General features: G+C 54.5%; 2 long non-coding RNA genes across 3 annotated transcripts; one reads left to right on the forward strand and one right to left on the reverse strand.

Moving 5' to 3' along the window:
- Positions 1-409: 409 nt before the first annotated feature.
- LOC109273549 (uncharacterized) lies at positions 410-11,385 on the forward strand. 2 transcript variants are annotated; one of them, XR_002083120.2, is made up of 4 exons: positions 410-739; positions 2,317-2,441; positions 3,521-4,488; positions 4,689-4,858. It is a non-coding gene; the product is annotated as an uncharacterized LOC109273549 (long non-coding RNA). The 2 variants fall into 2 exon arrangements; XR_008416842.1 differs by lacking the exons at positions 3,521-4,488; positions 4,689-4,858 and adding an exon at positions 11,243-11,385.
- LOC128772687 (uncharacterized) lies at positions 4,385-5,471 on the reverse strand. The gene is made up of 3 exons (XR_008416843.1): positions 5,252-5,471; positions 4,584-4,619; positions 4,385-4,483 (listed from the first exon to the last, which is right to left on the reverse strand). It is a non-coding gene; the product is annotated as an uncharacterized LOC128772687 (long non-coding RNA).
- Positions 11,386-19,119: the final 7,734 nt, after the last annotated feature.

The following is a 19,119-nucleotide window of genomic DNA, read 5'->3' on the forward strand; positions in this document are numbered from 1 at the left end:
CGAGTAGCGGATTCACTCGGAGGGCCTACGCAGAGCACCGTCGCCGTGACCGGCTCGTACTCTCATCTGCGTGCCGTTCACAGGTGGCTTTGACGGCGAAAAGGCGGGTCGAGAAGGTCACACCTTTGTGGAAGGTCAAGTCCCAACGAGCAGATGCTGGGGGCCGGGGGAAGTCTGTGGGCCCGAGTCCCACGCTGACTTGGGAAAGACGGCCGTGAGGCTGCAGGATAGAGAAGAGCTTTTCTGACCACGTGGCCCACCCCGCCGTCTCAGGGCAGACGTGAGGGCCCCGGGGACAGATGCCACCAGATAATCTGAGACTCCTCAAAGGGAAGAGTCTAGTCCTCCCTAGTAATCACAGCCCATCTCTTAGTAATAAGTGTGGGAGAGTCAAGGGACACTTCTTATGTGGATTTTGGGGCTCATCTACAAGGCTGCAGGACTCCCAGCATCCAGAAGGAATTTAGACCAACCTCTTTCTTGGGGCATCGAAGGAGAGCACGGCCCTGGGCTTCTTGGAGCAGTTGCAGCTGGAGGTATTCACCCGTGTGACCTAGGACGTGCTGCTGAGCGGGGACCCCCGTCAGCGAGCTCGCCTGCTAGGAGGCCACCTTGCCAGCAGGTGGGGAAAGTGCCCGTCCTGGCCTTACAGCCGTGTTCAGGCTTCACGGATGGGGCTCAGGCTGGAGGGACCGAGCATCAAACAGGGGAAACCAGCAGGGGTGAGGAGCCAGCGGAGGTCGGTCGAGTTAAAGAAGGCACACTGAGGGGCCCCTGGGGGGCTCAGTCGGTGAAGCGTCCGACTCCGGCTCGGGTCACGATCTCGCGGTTCGTGGGTTCGAGCCCCGCGTCGGGCTCTGTGCTGACAGCACAGATTCTGGGTCTCCCTCTCTCTCTGCCCCTCCCCTACTCACGCTCTGTCTCTCTCTCCTTCAAAAATAAATACACATTAAAAAAAAAAGTAAAAAAGTAAAAAAGAAGGCACGTGGAGCCGTGGAGACGTCAGGACGAGAAGCCCGTGACAAGTTCCCCGCAGCAAAAACGGGCTGTCCCGGGTCTTGTGGGCGCGGCGAGGCCCCTGGGTACAGGGGAGGGTGGGGGAGGGTGGGGGGATCCGAGGGTCAGCAGGTGTTTGGCACATTTACTTGGACTGGGCGGTCAGCTGTGCCATCTACCGTGACACCCAGTCCTCTAGGACAGAGATGACGAGGCCAGGCATCGTCACCTTTATTTTCAGTGCAGATCTGGGGCCCAGACCTCCCTGTGGGCCCCCTGGCCCACACCCGAGCCACAGGACTCTCCCGCTCCTCCTGTCCAAGCCAGGACGAAACAAAGGCTGAGCGGCGTCCCTGGCCCCTTCCCCACGGCCCACACCCTCTCTTGGCCCTTGACATCCGACGGTAAGAAGAGGCAAGGCAGGACACGCGGGACAATCTCATGAACGGGAAGAGAGCGTTTCATTTCTTCCTGAGGCGTGGGCAGCCGGCCTTAGCCACACACCCACCATTGCCGGGGCGGGGACGTCCCAGGTGGCAGGGTGGCCCCCACCCAGCCGTCCCATTCCAGATGCACCAGACTCCGTTTCTCCAGCGTGGAAGGCCCCGGAGAAAGGCCGTGTCAGGACAGAGAGCTAACAATATCGAGCCACTTCGATAAATCATAAAAGTAATACACGCTCCTGGCTAAGTTTTCAAGATTAAAAATACAGAATGGCTTACGAAAAAAGTCAAATTCTTTTGTCTCCCCATGCCCTCCATCCTGGGGACTCACTCACCAATCTCCTGTCTTTTTTTTTTTTTTTTAAGTTTTTTAATGTTTATCTACTTTTGAGAGTGAGGCAGAGCATGAGCAGGGGAGGGGCAGAGAGAGGGAGACACAGAATCCGAAGCAGGCTCCAGGCTCCGAGCTGTCAGCACAGAGCCCGACGTGGGGCCCGAACCCACGAACCGTGAGATGATGACCTGAGCCGAAGTCGGACGCTCAACCGACTGAGCCCCCCGGGCGCCCCTATTGTCTGTCTTTCTGACTTTACTGGCCGTGAGGGGTCTGTTATTGTGGTTTTGGTTCTCGTGTCCCCAGTGACTAATGACGCGGAACATCTTTTCATGGCTTATTTGCGATTTGCGTGTCTCCTTTGGAGGAATGTCTATTCAGATCATTTGCTTAGTTTTTATCATGTCATCTCATTATGGAGTTCAAGAGGTGTGTGCATATTGTGGGTGCCAGCCCCTGACGCACGTGTCCCTCGCCGAGCAGATTGGAGACCACTTGGGGACTTCGCGGCTCGCGTTGTGTTTGTTTTTCTTGCTCCCACAGGCTGCCTCCACGTTCACTTTAAGCCCGGACTCAACCAGAGCCCCCTGCACTCGTCTTTCCCGGCCACACGGAAAAAGCCACCTGGAGCGGGACAGAACGGAGCCGGCGTGAAAAGAGAGGCCAAGGTGAGTCGTGGCAAGCTGGTCAGGACTGACCTGTGTTACGCTCCGGTTTCCAGCCAGACCTAAGGTGGACTTTTCAGACGCGCAACTCAAGAAACAAAGCAAAACAAAACGAAACAAAACTCCTCCTATGTTTCTTGAGTTGAGTTTTATCTCCGACAATCAAAAGTCCTCGGCAGGTGCAAGATGTGAGCCATGTCTGTTCTACGAAGCGCTACTTTTGTTTCAAAAATCAAGGCTCCCTATTAGAAGGCAACGTATTCTTACGCTTCCTCTCCTTTGAGCTGTTGGTATAGCGTGTTGATAGATTTCCTAATATCGAACCACGTTTTTATTCCAACGATGGGGCCCACTTGGTCACGAAGAAAACATTTTTGCTGACTTGTAGAAAAGATTTTGGGCCAACATTTGTAAGTACAGGCTCAACGGGGAGGGGTCTGAAACCACTGGGTTGTGATACACGTCCAGGAAGCTGACAAAGTTTGCTTGGCCCATCGGTGTTTCAGAACTGGGAGGTCAAACATACAATTCAGCTTTTCTCCTTTTTTTTTTTTTTAACAAAAAGTTTATTCATTTATTTTCAAGGAAAGGGAGGGACCGAGAGAGAGGGAGAAAGGGAGGGAGACAAGGAGAGAGAGAGGGAGAGAGAAGAGGGAGGGAGAGAGAGGAGAGAGAGGGAGAGAAGAGAGAGAGAAGAACAAAGAGAATACCAAGCAGGCCCTTCACTGTCAGCGTAGAGTCCGATGCGGGGGCTCAAACCCACGAACCGTGAGATCAAGACCTGAGCCAAGGTCAAGAGTCGGACGCTAAACCTACTGAGGCCCCAGGCGCCCTCACTTGAGCTTTTCTTGAAAAGTCTGTCGTTTCAGTGGGGCTGACTGTCCGCGTGGCAGACGGTCTGGGGTGGATGGCGGTCACCTCTGCACCGGCCGCGCCCGAGGCCCCCCCGGGACCGGCACCCGCAAACGTGCACTCCCATCATCTTGGTTGGTCAGCGTCACACATTTTGGTCACTGTCCGGCCTGTGAGGTCATTCGAGGCTGTGATGCCTCCAATTGTCCCTTCTGGTGCCTTGTGTTCAGGTGACCGCGGCTCTGGCACGGAATGGCGCTCTCTCTGGAAGGCTGGAGGAGTTACCTGTGAAAGTCCCGGGCCTTGGTGCTTGTTTGCAGTGGCTCTTCCATTTTTTTCCCCAAACTTGCTTCCCTTCCCGGCTCGTCTGAGCCTGTTGGCCTCCCGTCCCAGCTGCAGTCTGAGAAAGAATGGCTCCAGCGTCCCCCGGCCTTCCTGTGGCCTGAGGACACTGCGTGGGGAGAGGACACATCAGAGAGCACGTGGGCGCCTTGCCTTTGATCTGAAATAGTTTCCCGGACCGCTGCAGGGCTCACTTCCCAAGCAGGGGTGTGCCTCTGTTTTCTGGGAGGTAGAGACCCATCTCTGACCTCCAGCCCCTCCCCCAATTCAGTGCAGGGCCCTGGACGCTGATCTGACGGCCCTCCGATGTCCTCTCCTTCCCACTGGATGCCCAGCCAGCGAGGGCTTTTTCTATGCACTTGCCCCGGCTGTGCGGTGACCCCCTGGGGTCAACGTCACTCCAGAGTCTCAGGCTTCTTCCCACCTCACTCGGCTTCCTCTCTCTCTCTCTCACCGGCCTGGAGGGCGGAGGAGCGGAGCTGGGATTCCCGTCACCCCACTCTGGCATCTTCCATCGTTATAATTTGTCGTCGTTTTTGGAAGTTTGTGGAGGCAGGTGGGAAAGCAATAAGAGATCATAAATGCTTTTCAGGGTGGGGACGCTGCCCCCGTTGGTCAGGAACCAGGGAAGGAAGGTGAGCGTGTTGCATGATCTACGACATGACTTCCGGTTACCCTACAACTAACTCTATGTTTAGATGAATACTCAGCCCTCTAGACAAAGGACTTTGTGAAAAATGATTCTGTTGTGTAGATTTACTCCTTGTTGAGAAAGGACGTGTGAGTGTCTGAGGGTGGAACAGAGACGACGGAACCTCAGGTGTTCACAAGACGGAGTCAGAGCTCAGAACCTCAGGTGTTTGAATCAGAGCTCGGAACCTCGGGTGTTCACCAGATCGAATCAGAGCCCGGAACCTCAGGTGTTCACGAGATCGAATCAGAGCTCAGAACCTCAGGTGTTTACCAGATTGAATCAGAGCTCAGAACCTCAGGTGTTTGAATCAGAGCTCGGAACCTTGGGTGTTCACGAGATCGAATCAGAGCTCAGAGCCTTAGGTGTTTACCAGATTGAATCAGAGCTCGGAACCTCGGGTGTTCACCAGATCGAATCAGAGCCCAGAACCTCGGGTGTTCACGAGATCGAATCAGAGCTCAGAACCTCAGGTGTTTACCAGATCGAATAAGAGCTCGGAACCTTGGATGTTCACAAGACCGAATCAGACCTCGGAACCCTGGGTGTTTACCAGATCGAATCAGAGCTCAGAACCTCAGGTGTTCACCGGATTGAATCAGAGCCCAGAACCTTGGGTGTTCACGAGATCGAATCAGAGCTCGGAACCTCGGGTGTTCACGAGACCGAATCAGAGCTCAGAACCTTGGGTGTTCACGAGATTGAATCAGAGCTTGGAACCTTGGGTGTTCACAAGACCAAATCAGAGCTCAGAACCTCAGGTATTTACCAGACCAAATCAGAGCCCAGAACCTCGGGTGTTCACGAGACCGAATCAGAGCTCAGAACCTTGGGTGTTCACCGGATCGAATCAGGGCCCAGAACCTCGGGTGTTCACAAGACCGAATCAGAGCTCGGAACCTCAGGTGTTTGAATCAGAGCTCGGAACCTCGGGTGTTCACCGGATCGAATCAGAGCCCAGAACCTCGGGTGTTCATGAGACCGAATCAGAGCTTGGAACCTCAGGTGTTCACGACATCGAATCAGAGCTCGGAACCTTGGGTGTTCACGAGACCAAATCAGAGCTCAGAACCTCGGGTGTTCACCGGATCGAATCAGAGCCCACAACCTCGGGTGTTCACAAGATCGTATCAGAGCTCAGAACCTCAGGTGTTCACGACATCGAATCAGAGCTCGGAACCTTGGGTGTTCACGAGACCAAATCAGAGCTCAGAACCTCAGGTGTTCACCGGATCGAATCAGAGCCCAGAACCTCGGGTGTTCACCGGATCGAATCAGGGCCCAGAACCTCGGGTGTTCACCGGATCGAATCAGGGCCCAGAACCTTGGGTGTTCGCGAGACCAAATTGGAGCTTGGTTTACCAGACCGAATCAGAGCTCAGAACCTCGGGTGTTCACCGGATCGAATCAGACCTCAGAACCTCGGGTGTTCACGAGACCGAATCAGAGCCCAGAACCTCGGGTGTTCACGAGACCGAATCAGAGCCCGGAACCTCGGGTGTTCACCGGATCGAATCAGGGCCCAGAACCTTGGGTGTTCGCGAGACCAAATTGGAGCTTGGTTTACCAGACCGAATCAGAGCTCAGAACCTCGGGTGTTCACGAGACCGAATCAGAGCTCGGAACCTCAGGTGTTCACTGGATCAAATCAGAGCCCAGAACCTCGGGTGTTCACCGGATGGAATCAGATCTGGTGCTTCTGTGTCCAGAAAGTGAGGTTTGAGGCCAGCTTCTCAGGATGGGCATGAACACGTGCTATCGTTGAGGGGGCTGTTGTGGGAACCTATTCCTTCCATCTGCTCACGCCTTTTGTCTGCCATCCGGCAAAAGAACCTGACCTCTTGGCCAGAAGGATGGACACATGATCTCAGCCAGAATCAGAAAGTCCTCTAGTGGGATTTTTCAGATGGGGTCTGGGACAGACAGGCTGCTTCTCCCAGTGTCAGAGTGCCGTGGCAGTGACAAGTGAGTGTGCAGGGAGTAAAACCAACACAAGGGGCCCAAGAGGGAGAGACTTGAGGCTCCGGTCATCTCCGAAGCCGCCTTGCCGCCATCCGGCTGTGGACTTGATCATACCAACCTGACCGAGCTCCCTCGGATTGGGTTTGGAGAATGTACAGGCTCCTGACTAATGGACGCCCCCGCGGGGGCAGGAGTTAGGGGCTGCGGGGAATCACGACTCTCACATTGGCTCCATACCTCCAATTCCTGAAGAATGACAGCCATTGATTTGTCACGGAAGATGTCAGAGCAGATTCTCTGTTAGAATCTCGGTGTGATTCCTAGTGCTTTAGTGGGCATGGTTTTTATTTTGGATATTTGCACCAAACAAGGGTTATAAAGGTAGAAGCTTGAGAGAACAAGGGATCAGAAGAAGGAAGGATTCTTTCTGAGTCCCATGGACGTGATGTGGCAGCGAGGTCAGGGGCTGTGACCAGGGAGAGCCGAGGTCTCCCTGAACTTCTCCCTGAACATCCCATGAACTTCGGGATGCCGAGGAGGAGGACAGCGCAGGCCCAGGAGCAGAGAGGCTGATGGTCGGTCGGGCAGCTGGCTGGGGGGCTCTGAGGAGGAAGCCCCCAAGTGAGGACCCGCAGGTTGTGCAGACGCTGCCTTCCTTCCAGCCGTGAACGTGACATAGCTTAGCGAGGTCTATCGCGTGCCATCTTGACTCTGTCCAGAAGTGGGTGCCCGTGCCATGGTAGAGCTTTAACAAGGAAGAGCTTGGGTTCCCCAATCTCTGGACCTCGATTCCTTGTTTTCCTCTGACTCACAGGGGAGCTTCGGGTTTCTGGAAATTGTTACACTCATGTTTCTCCCCCTTCAATTCAGTTTTAGGCTTCATAAAAGTGTAGGGTAGACAGAGAAGGGGGAAAAAAGTCCAGACAGGATGCACATGATTTCATTAACAATTTTCCAGGTTATTAAATGCACGTATCTTTTGAAAACCGGGATTGCACGGTTTTATTTTGCAGCCTGATTTCTCTCACGTGTATGCTTTCTGAGCATAAAATGGGCACATTGATGCACACGACGTTAGAAGCACGCGATACACGTAGCCACATTGCGCCCTCCGTCTCATTGTGCGCAATTCATACATGTCGTTATTGTAGCTTCTGGAAATACACCTTCGGTGTCGTGCAACATTGCTACGTGTGGACCCAGACAAAAACTACCTGTTTCAGCAGTGGGCATTCAACCCTCTCTAATTCGTGACATTAAATGTTCCATGGCAGCAAGTATGGAACAAGGTTCCGTGTATCCTTGAGTGAGTCTTTGCTTCGTGACCTATTATTTCCTTAGGCTAGATTTCTAGAGGTAGTTCAAGGAGGACACACAGATTTTGGGCTCTTATTACACATGGACAGATTGTTTTCCAGAAAGATTCACCCATTGTATACTCTTGCCCTGAGTGAATGATGATTTCCCTTGTACCTTTACCGATTGAACCCTCCAACTCTGGCCAGAAGGGAGCGGAGAGAATGGGTGATGGGCGTTGAGGAGGGCACTTGTTGGGATGAGCACTGGGTGTTGTATGTAAGCCGATCTGACAATAACTTATATTTAAAAAGAAAGAAAATATTTGCCAATTTGATGGATCAACAAAAGATATTTTAACTGGCATTTGTTGGATTAGTAGTGGGGGTTGATTTTTTAAATGTATTTATTCTTATTCTTTTGTGAAAACTCTCATTTTTGTCCATTGGGTTTTTTCTTTTTTCAAAAAAAATTTTTTTTTTAACATTTATTTATTTTTGAGACAGAGAGACGGAGCATGAACAGGGGAGGGTCAGAGAGAGAGGGAGACACAGAATCCGAAGCAGGCTCCAGGCTCTGAGCTGTCAGCACAGAGCCCAACGCGGGGCTTGAACTCGCGGACTGCGAGATCATGACCTGAGCCGAAGTCGGACGCTTAACCGACTGAGCCACCCAGGCGCCCCATTGGGTTTTTTTCTAAATAGACTTGATTTTTTCTTAGTTCTTGACGAATTATGAATATTAATCCTTTGCCATTTTATCGCAAGTTTGCAATTGGCTGTTTTCTAACTAAATTCAGATTGTTTTCGTTCTACACTCAGACTGTTTAAAAACATTTTTTAAATGTTTATTTTTACTTTTGAGAGAGAGGGAGAGAGAGAGGGAGACAGAGCACGAGCAGGGCAGGGGCAGAGAGAGAGGGAGACAGAATCCAAAGCGGGCTCCAGGCTCCGAGCTGTCCGCACAGAGCATGACGCGGGGCTCGAACTCTCGAACCGTGAGATCATGACCTGAGCTGAAGTCGGACGCTTCACTGCCTGAGCCACCCAGGTGCCCTTACCCTCAAAATTGATCTTTTGCTGTGATATTGTTTCATTGCATTTATTCTCAGAAAGCTCTTATATTAAACTTTACTTATATGGTATTTTGATTATCTCATGATTTCATTTAACATTTTTGATTCTGAAAAAATTTTTTTGTAATTTTGACAACAAAATTAGAAACAGAGCAAGTGCAGAGACTAATTTAACGCATTCTCGTATAGCCTGCTACTGGAATTGAACAGATTTTGTCATCTGGGCACATTCTCTTTCGATTTTTACCATGTCAGAAGTCAAAGGTCCCTGAAACCCCCTTTCTGTTCTGCCTTAGTCTCCTCAGAGCGAACCCACCATGAAATCCGTGGACATCCCGCCCCCCAGCCCGTGTTTCTATGCTTTTATCTTATTTTACCCCTGAAAACAGTATAGAGTATTATGTCATGTATTAAAAAGGAAAGATGAATAAGGGGTGCCTGGGGGGCTCAGTCGGTTAAACATCTGACTTCGGCTCAGGCTGTGATCTCACGGTTCGTGGGTTCGAGCCCCCTGTCAGGCTCTGTGCTGACAGCTCGGAGCCTGGAGCCTGCTTCGGATTCTGGGTCTCCCTCTCTCTCTGCCCTTCCTCCACTCATGCTCTCTCTCTCTGTCTCTCTCAAAAATAAATAAAAACATTTAAACAAATTCAAAAAGAAAAGATGAAGAAATCCTATTCTATGGATATATTCTGCAACTTTTCTTTCTGTAACCCAAGATCCTGCTTTTGGGATTTATGCACTGGGATACTTAGCTGTAGCTTACGGGATTCGGGGTGCGGGGCGGGCACGTGAGTCTACCCCATCCCCTACTCTGTGCCCAGGGGAGCACCTGGGCACCTCCAGCCGCTGGCCTCCAGCCCGGCCTACACACGGCGGGGCCTCTGAGGGCTTGTCTTCGAAGGTGGGGTCTCTGAGAAGGAGACCAGCGGGCAGGAGGGGACTGGGGGGTAGACACTGGTGGAAGAGAAGGGAAGGAAGCAGGTGGACAGGGGAAAACCGGGCGTTGGTTCAGTCTCAGGAAGCCCCTGCCAGCCCCCCGGAGGCGTCCAAAGCAAGGAGGACCTCCCGACTTGCCGGGAGTTGGCGTGGGCATCAGAGCTTCCCCCGCCCCCGCATCTAACAACACTCCATGTGCGCCACCCTGGCCGGCACCGTGGCCTTGGGCACAGTGGCTGGCTTCAGCCCAGCCTCGTTCAGAAGAGGGCTGAGCACGGCCGGCATGCCCGGCAGCTGGGGGCTCGGTCCTTCCGCCCGGAAGGGGGACGTGGGCAGCGCATCTCGGCGTCCGCTGCCCTTGTCTCGTCACTTCTCCGCCTTGAGAATCAGGCGTTCTCTGCAACGGTCCCGAGGGCGGGGCTCTCCAAGAGCCACGGAGCCACAGACTGTCCCGCAGCCCCTGGCGAGCAAGCGTGGAGGGCTTCGAAGTCCGCAGCAGGTGCCGGCCGTTGCCGCTAGGCGTGCTTTTCCCTCACATGTTCCACCCGGTTTGGTCCTGTCTGTATTCCGTGTCGCAAGGAAAAAAACTGTCTGTAGTTATTGGCATGTAGATGAACCGACTCGTGTTCGCTCATGCATGTTTGTTGAGTGCCTCAGTGTCCCCGGGCGTGGGTCCGGCGGTTGTAGACACAGTGTTCAGACAGCAAAGTAACACACACACGCACACGTGCATGATGTCATGACGGGTGGGAACACATTAAGTGGGGAAAAAAATCAGGTCAGGTTAAAGGGGTAGAGAGTGGGGAAAGGCGGCCTACGTCAGTTCAAACAGGGACCTGGGAGAGCTTTTCTGATAAAGTGACATTTAAGCAGAAACTGGAAGGAAATGAAGGGGTGGGAAGTGTAAGTGTTTGGGATAAGGGTGTTCGAGGCAGAGGTACAGCATATGCAAAGGTCCTGAGGCAGAAGAAAGCCCGGCAAGTTCAAGAATCCTCTGAAAGGTCGGTGTGGCTGGACTGGGGTGAGGGAGGGAGGCACAGCAGACGCTTACAGAGGGAGCCGGGTCTGACCAGGCGAGGCCCCGTGGACCATCCGGAGAAGTTTTGTCTTTGACCCTGATCAGGATGAGAGCCACTGTACGGTCTGAAGGGGCCAGTGGGATAACCTGGCTGAGGGTTAAAAGGAGCACTCTAGAAGCTGGGTGAGGGGTGGAGATTCGGGGGACAAGAACGGAAGCGGGAGGATTCCTGCAGGAGCCCAGGAAGACAGGGCTCGCTCTGGGAGAATGGACAGGTCATATCCAGCCCCTGGACCGGACAAGGTCCACTAGCGAGTGACTATCGACGGGGAAGACGTCCCAGGACGGAGTCCCATGGCCTCCCAGCCGGTGGAGGTCAGAGAGAGGGTGAGGCCAGCTGGGAGCCGGGAGGGGGAGGACGGCCCGCCAGCTGCCCGCGGAAGGCGCGTGGAGACCTCGTTCCAGCGACCGGCCGTGATCGGCGGGGTGGGTGCCGCTGAGAGCTCACCTGTCCCGGCTGCTACCGCTCACGTGCGTGGCGTTTCCCAGGCGGAAGTGGGGGTTGGGCCGTCCCCGCTGGAATTCTGGAGGCAGGGAAATTAACACCTAACCTCAGGCCTTGGTCTTGGCAGACGCTGTTATGGGTGATGGCGATGAACGGAATCACTTGTCTGGAAGAAAGGAGGCCTCCTCTCTGCAGACCCAGGAGGGCTCTTCTCTAGAGGTGGGGGGCTCCAGGGCCGCTCCCTCAGCCAGCGATGGCCGCGGTCGCATCCGGAGCGCTGCTCTGTCCTCGCAGCTGTCGGTGACCGCCGGCCTGAGAAAGCACCTTGGGCAGGCTCCCGCCCTTTGTGGCCTCGCCCCCCAGCCCCTCTCTTCACCTCCCCTGTAAAACACCTGCACACAATCCTTGTGGCAGGACCTCCTTCCGGGGGAGCCCAAACTAAGCCGGATGTTCCACGATGGCGTAACCCCGCAAAGCTGGACGGCTGGGGGACGTCCCGATGACAGCCGGGCAGCCTGATGACGCAGCAAACCCTTCCCACACTCCGCATCGGCAGCAAAAAGATTCGGAGTACCGCACGCGGGTGTGCATGGGTTGGAGTAGCTGCCCATTTGCAGGTGACCTAGGGCATCCTTTCTTGCATCTGCGGGACCCCTAAGGCATCCTCTAGAAGAAGCCAGACGGAGTCGGGATGTTTTTATCCACGACGGTTTGCGTACTGGCCGCGGGGGCTGGAGAACAAGGCCCACCCAGCCTGGCCCTTTCTGTTCCTCCGGCGCGAGATCCCAAGAGTCTCTGGAGACCTCTTCGTGCTCGTCTCTGTCCTTGGGGGCCCGGAGGGGCAGTGGGCAGAAGGACCGAGCGGGCCACACCACAGATGGAAAGCCCCCCCGCGGGGGGCCCTATTGCCTTCCCGTCCAGCCTCTCTGGTTCTCTAACCACCATGTTCCCTGCACCAGCCTCCGGCCACCTAAGGTTACAGGACCGACCGCTCAAGTCCATGGCCGTGGCTGGACGTGCCTCGGGGCCGGACGCAGTCCTGTGGCCATCCCGCCATCCAGCGCGTCCCCCGTGGGCTCCGTCTGGCAGCCACTGGCCTTCCCCTTCTCAGGCGAGGCCCGCCGGCCCCCCACTTACCGAGGAGATCGAAGCCATGCACTGAGAGCCCGGAACCCCTCTCCATCCGAGCCGGTGCCCGTCCCACCCGCCTGCCTCCAGAGGAGCCCCTTCCCCAGGGCCCGCCCTGCAGGGTCCCCCCCTTCCACCCCTTCCTCTCCCTGCTTCTTTTCTCTCTGGCGAAATGCAACTCCCCCCCCCCCCCCCCCCCCCCCGTCAACAGTTCTCCCCGGGGGGTTGTCGCTGCTCTGTCTGAAGAGTGGCACGGCTTCTCCTCTCACACCTCCTGAAGCACTGATGTCCCTCGTGTGTAGAGAGATTTGGGGACATCGGATGCAAACTGGAAACACTCAGGAGAGCCAATAACTGCCCCACCCCCACCCGGGCCCCTTTTAGATTCTGGTTTTAGATTTTTTTTCTAGGTTCTGGATCGCTGCCTCCTAGCTGGGACCCAGTCTGTGCAAGGAGACCTTTCTCCCATCTCCCCTCTTCTCCAAGGCCGGGGGGACCCTGCGCCCGTTTCTGCCATCGGCGAGGGGACAAGTCCAAATCCCTGCTGGTTTCCTACTCAGGCCACCTCTCCCCGCAGAGGGAGTCCCATTGGTGTTTTCTCACACATGCGCGTGTGCACACACACACACACACACACACAGTCATTGGCTCCTTAACAAACACACGGAAATGGCTCAAGCTGCAGCCAGCTTTTGGAGCAAACTTTTCCTCCCCTGCTACCAGTGGTGGATACAGTTTTGTCAACGACACTCTTGCTGTCCCTGGTCACACGCGCCACGAGAGACCCTGTGCCTCACATTCTGCCTTTTTTCTTTCCCTTTACTTTCCCTCTTCCTTTGTCTCTCTCTCTCTCTTCCTTCCTTCTCTCTCTTTCTCTTACTTAGGAGGTTAAGTGGGGCTCATCACTGGATATCATGGGGGTCACTTAAGAGAACCCTGGGGCCCGCGGTTTCCATTTCACAGTACGCGGCTTTTACATTCATTTCTTTAACGTTTTCCGAGTGTCTACTCGATGCCAAGGACGCTGACAGGTGCTGGGGATACAGATGCTGCCATCATCCTTCAGAGCCCACGGATTGGGAAAGGAGAGACCCACACAGTGGTTTTGGGTCTGAACCAGTGTATGTGCAAAGTCAATCTGGAGGCAAAAGACCCAGGTTTGAGACCTCGGTCTCCTTGTCGCTAATTCAGAAACCCCAGGGGGGTCCTGAAAGACTGGGGCAGGTTCCCGGGAGAGGCCAACATTTACACCTGACAGTGGGCAGGGTGGGACTTGGGGCCAGGAGTGCCAATGTCTGGCTTAATGTTCCTTTCTTTGGGCCCTCCTACGGCCTCTCACCAGGGAGAAGGCCCAGAGGATTCCCAAAGTGCAGCAAGAAAATCATTGCAAATTTGAGCTTCCTTTCCTCTTGGAAGGCTTCTACACGATGCATTTAAAAGCACCCACTTTCACGAGCATTATGTTTCACCACTGTCCCTCTGATGAAGAAAGCAGAGATTTGGAGAGAAACATTTTCCACCGACTGGGGAATTCATTAGAGGACGGATGATAGAGGCAGCTTTGGGCCAGCGCATCACAGGATGAGGCAGGGGACGGAGGAGCCCGTGGCAAGGATGCGGGTTTCCTAATCTAGTTTCCTAACTCTTCAAGCTCACGAATAATTTATGGAACAGCTTGAACTTGTTGCAGAGACGAAGTTTTTTTAAAACCTCTACACTCTTCCCACGACTGTTCTGTGCTGAGTCTCCCGTCTTTCCCCCTTCGTGGCATCTCAGGCAGAGTCGTGATGGGGCGCCCGGGTGGTTCGGTGGGGAGGCATCTGACTTCGGCTCAGGTCATGATCTCGTGGTTCGTGAGCTCAAGCCCCGTGTCGGGTGAGCACGAGCCCCGGTGAGCTCCGCTTCTCTTTCTCTCTGCCCCATCGTTCACTTATGTCCCCCTCAAAAAAAAAAATAATTGAGAAAATAATAAAATTTGGTGATGATGTTGAGTTCAGTGCTCACTGCATCCGGGTCCGGCCTGCCTTTTACAGCCCTGCTCTCCCTCCCGGGGGTCACCCTCTCCTCCGGGCGCGCTGGGCGTTGATGCTGATACAGCCCCTCCTCTGTTGCTCTGTCTCCATCGCAGCCATCTGGGTAGCAGGTGCTCGGGCGGAGCCTCCTCTGTGGGGTCCACGTGTGAGTCCTGTGGAAGGAGGACCCTCTTGGAAGGTGCCTCTGCCCAGCACACTTCCCTGATGTAGGAGATCCATTCTTGCCTGGGGTGACCTCTTGTGATTCCCAGAAGCTCCCACTTGGATGGTCTGTTCCAGAACTTCCCACGGGAGAGGCTTCCTCACCTGCTGGCCATCCCTTCGGAGAGGCTTATGGGTAAGAAGTCTCAGTCCTGGCTACTGTTGTGGTGTTCGCCTCCCCATGGGAAATTCACGCGGCCTTGACTCTCCAAACTGGGGAATTCAGACCCTGCTACCCCACTTTCCACCTGTTCTTTCTCCCCAGTTCTCTCCCCCCTGTCCCGCCATAGGCTGGAAGCGTGTCACTGCTTACTCTGTGCAAGCAGCCATGTAACCGGAAATAAGATGCCTGTTTCCCGTTCTTTCCAGCTCCCCACTCCCTGTGACGGGTATCTGGGACCACCCATTACAGGTGGAAAAGCCCCACGCAACACCCTGCTGCGATTCAGGTGATGAAAGATTCTCACGGGATCAAACCAAGGTCTGAATTAATTTAGACGGTGCGCAGAGCTCGTCGGGGCCTCTCCCGCGTGGACCCCTCCCAAGGCCCTGGGAGGGGCCCTCCAAACGCGTTCCATGGTCATAAGCTGTTTTACAATGTGAACAAACAAGGTATTTTTAACCACGTTTGGTTAAGACCACGGTGTCTTTCCACTCGGACTTCCCCTCTGCTCGTTTCCGTTTTGTGTCAGCAGGCATAGCAGTGGCTGCAGGTATATTTGGGTCTGGAATAGGCTGAGGGATACATCTATTTTGGGTTTGGTGGGACCTATTTACGTGATTCACAGTCACTTCCACGTCCAGTGAAACTGTCCTTCCCCATATCCGTATAGGAACGGCCTTCAGGAAGACTCATCGGTGCTGTGTCGTCACCACCCGTAGGGACACAGAGCACGGCCAGCATGGGAAGTGCGTGGTATTGGTAGAGAAACAAGGTTTGAAAAATATTCCCACTCAGCCTAGATGGTTGTCTATATCCAACCGTAACATAAAGTAGATTCCAAGGGATCCACCCAGATTAGGAAAACCAGTTCTGGTTTAAATTTATGAGACGGGCACCCGGGTGGCTCAGCATCGAGCTCTGGATTTCGGTTCAGGTCATGATCCCAAGGTCATGGGCTGGAGTCCCACGTCCTGCTCTGCACTGAGTGTGGAGCCTGCTCGGGATTCTCTCTCTCTCTCTGCTCCTCCCCCACTCGTGTGCACACACCCACTCTCTCTCTCTCTCTAATGATATTAAATAAAGAATAAGTAAATAAATTTATGATAAACGCAGTTATCAACTTAGGAAGATGAATTGCTTTTATATACGAAAGACGCCTGACGGAGGTGTTCCCAAACTGTATAGCAGTTGTAAAACTATGTGATTCTGCTAACAATGAGTTGTGGAGCTGGAAGGAAATTTTTAACCTGTTCATAGTAATAAGCAATTTTGGTTGGCCGTGCCAGAGGAAAGACTGAGTTAAATTTCTCTTGTTGCCACATACGATGATACTCAACACGGCCATCATGTGAACAGGACATCGCAAAGTATGGAACCGAAGAGGTAGGAAAAAGTATTACAGAGGGGCGTCCGTTAATTAGTGAAAATTATCTTTTGAATTTTGCGAATTTGTGGCATTGACGTCTTTGAAACTTTTGCGATCTGTTTTGAATTTTTCTCCTCCCTCATTCGAAAAGCTCACTTTCATACTTAGTTCTTGTTTAGTGACGTCGTATTCCTTTCTCTTTAAAAAAGATTTTTTTTAATGTTTATTTATTTTTGAGAGAGAGAGAGACAGAGTGTGAGCAGGGGAGGGGCAGAGAGAGAGGGAGACACGGAATCCGAAGCAGGCTCCAGGCTCTGAGCCGTCAGCACAGAACCCGACGTGGGGCTTGAACCCACCAACCGTGAGATCAGTGACCTGAGACGAAGTCGGAGGCTCAACCGACTGAGCCACCCAGGCGCCTCCGTGTTCCTTTCTCTTAAAGACGGTGTCTTAATTGGCTGAAGCTGTGGCATCACAAGCCTGGCTCTGCCCTTGGTCATCTGCTGTTGGCTGTTGCAAGGCCGTGCTGGTGGGGCTGGACTCCATCCTCCTGGATCCTCGAGGTTTTACGGCCTTGTTGAAACCACAGGGCTCCGGGTCTGTCCTCAACGCAGGTGAGGGTGTCCCAGGCCAGACTGTCTTGCGTTTGACTCTTTTGAGGCCATACATCAAGAGCCATCTTGATCCCGACTCTTGGGAATTTGTCCTAGTCAACTAATTCCTAAGAAGAAGCAGCTGGACCTTCCCGATGGTTTTACTACGTAGCATCTGTCGGGCAGCTCAGATGGCCAGGCCTCAGGACACAGTCAGAGCGCGACGGTGCGCCAGTCCTCAGTGTGTCCGTTGGCAGGAAAAGCGCTCAGAGCGCCATGGTGACCAATCTTCGATCACAAAACGATGCGTGCGCGGGAGCAGCAACGTGCAAACACGTCCGCCTTTGGACAATGCCTGGAAGGCGGCAGGACGGTTGCTACACGCAGAGTGGGAACAGGGGGTTTTGCTCTCTCTTTTTCCTTTCTCTTCAGTGCTGCCATAGGCTGACTTCGCATTTGCTCCCAAAGGAAAGAGACTCCGCGTGCTTTGGGCGTCCGCTGCCTGGGACCTCCCAGCTCACTTCCTTCTTTCCCCCGCCCATTCTGACGTCCCCAACCCACGCACGCAGGAGCACACGCTCGCACGCACACCGTCACACGCACATACGCACACGTTTGCGCACGCTCACGCACGCCCAAACGCACGCCCGCTCACGTGCACCTCCTAGCACCTCTGTTCTCCCAGCCACTGGCATCCACGGCGTTTGCTCCAGAACGAGAGGCGGGGACAGCCGTAACCCCTTCCACCCACCTGCCAACCCTGCCAAAGCTGAGTTTTCTGGCCTGAGCCGAATCGTGCCCTTCTGGGCATCGCCCAGGCCAGGCCTTCCCAGGACGTTGACGCAGGACGCCCTTGTCCGGTGCAGCGCCTACTTCCACACTGGCTCCCCCGGGAACCTCTGCCTCGTCGGCCACCGGGCGTCTGTATACACTAGAGCTGCCTTTTCCCATCTCTAACTTTCCGGAAGATTCCGTTCGTCGCTTCAGGTTAAGCGGAAAGGTACCAAGCATGTCTAGTGGCATCACCGCGTGTCTCCCCCCCCCCCCCATGTCCCTCACGCCCGGGTGCTCCCTTCCTGACGGTGCTGACCCTCGGAAGACCCGAGGCTGATGGCCTCGGTGATGGCCCGGTGGCTGGAGTAAAATCCACCTGACATGCGTCTGGGTGCTTGCTTGCTGGGTGACCCGGGCAAATCACTACGCCTCAGTCTTTTTCCTTTACAATCTTGAAAGAGTTGAGCCAGGAGATTTGTAAGATCCCTCCTGGCTCTGGTTCCATCACTCATGACCCATGAATCCTTCTCATTAGTTCTATTTTGGGATCCATCGCAGCGCTGTGCCACGTGATGGCCGCTGCTGCCCAGGGAGGGGCTCAGATGCTCTCGGGGCAGCAGAGTCAGGAGCTTGAGCTCCTGCCTCCTGGAGCCCCGGGCTCCGGGGCGCAGTTTCCCTACAAGGGGTGGTTATTCGTTTCAGCGTCTGAGCGCAGAGCGAACGCACAGGACTTAGGCTCTGCTTGTGGATGAAAAGCTCGTGTTCGTGGAACCACTGAAGGTTCTGGTGACGTAGGGCCAGACTTCAGGACGCAGGCGAGGAAAGGAGCCTTCTCCTTCTCCTACTCGAGGCAACGGAGAGGACCGTTCGCCCAGATTGGGGAGCCCAGGCGAAAAGCGTCGAAGATGTTGGGGAAGATGGGGGTTCAGCGAAGCCTGCGATGGACGGAACAGGGTGTTTTGCGGATGGATCACAGTTCCAGAAAACAGCATAAAGACCATGGAAAACTTTCTTTAAGGAACTGCCTCTTCCTTTGTTTTGTGGTGAGTACCGTCCGGCGAGCTGGGTACCCAAGCCAAGCCTGTGACAGAGACAAAGGAGGAGGTCGGAAAAGGGGACTCAGGGAGCACAGAGTCACGATCGCCTGACAGGTGGGTCCTGGGTCTTCTGAGGGTCAGCACCTTTAGGAAGGGAGCACCCGGGCGTGAGGGACATGGGGGGGAGACAGCACAGGAGACCCCCGGAGAGGCCGGGTGAGAGAGGCCATCAAGGAGGTACCACTCGCTAATGCACACACGTTCTCCACTGAGGAAAACCAGGCTGCTAAGGACACACGGTGACGAGTCTCAAGAACGAGGCCGTGACGGGCGGAGCTGTGCGTCAGGCTCCGTAGGTGATAAGACCCAGCGCGTTCAGTGCTAAATGTTTCAGAAAGGAGACTGGAAACCCCTGCCCGGCGGGTGCCCGGCACTCAACTGAGGGAGCGTTCTCACCGAGTAACTGTCTACCGACTGACCCCTTCCCTGGGGAGGAGACCCCGGACAGACACGCGCTGCCATGAGAAAACCGTTCAGGCTGGCTGCAGGGTGAGGTCGTCACTGAAGTGGTTGAAGGTTGGCAGGGTCTGTCCCTGGAGATCGGGAAGGATGGGATCAAGGAGCCCCCGACACGCACGTCCCACTCAGGGCAGGGAGCCAGCCTGAACGAGTGACCGGTAACCTGACGACACGACACAGACCTCTGCGG

This window comes from Panthera pardus, unplaced genomic scaffold (genome assembly GCF_024362965.1).
Source record: "Panthera pardus isolate Hobbes unplaced genomic scaffold, ASM2436296v1 HiC_scaffold_23, whole genome shotgun sequence".
NCBI lineage: Eukaryota > Metazoa > Chordata > Mammalia > Carnivora > Felidae > Panthera > Panthera pardus.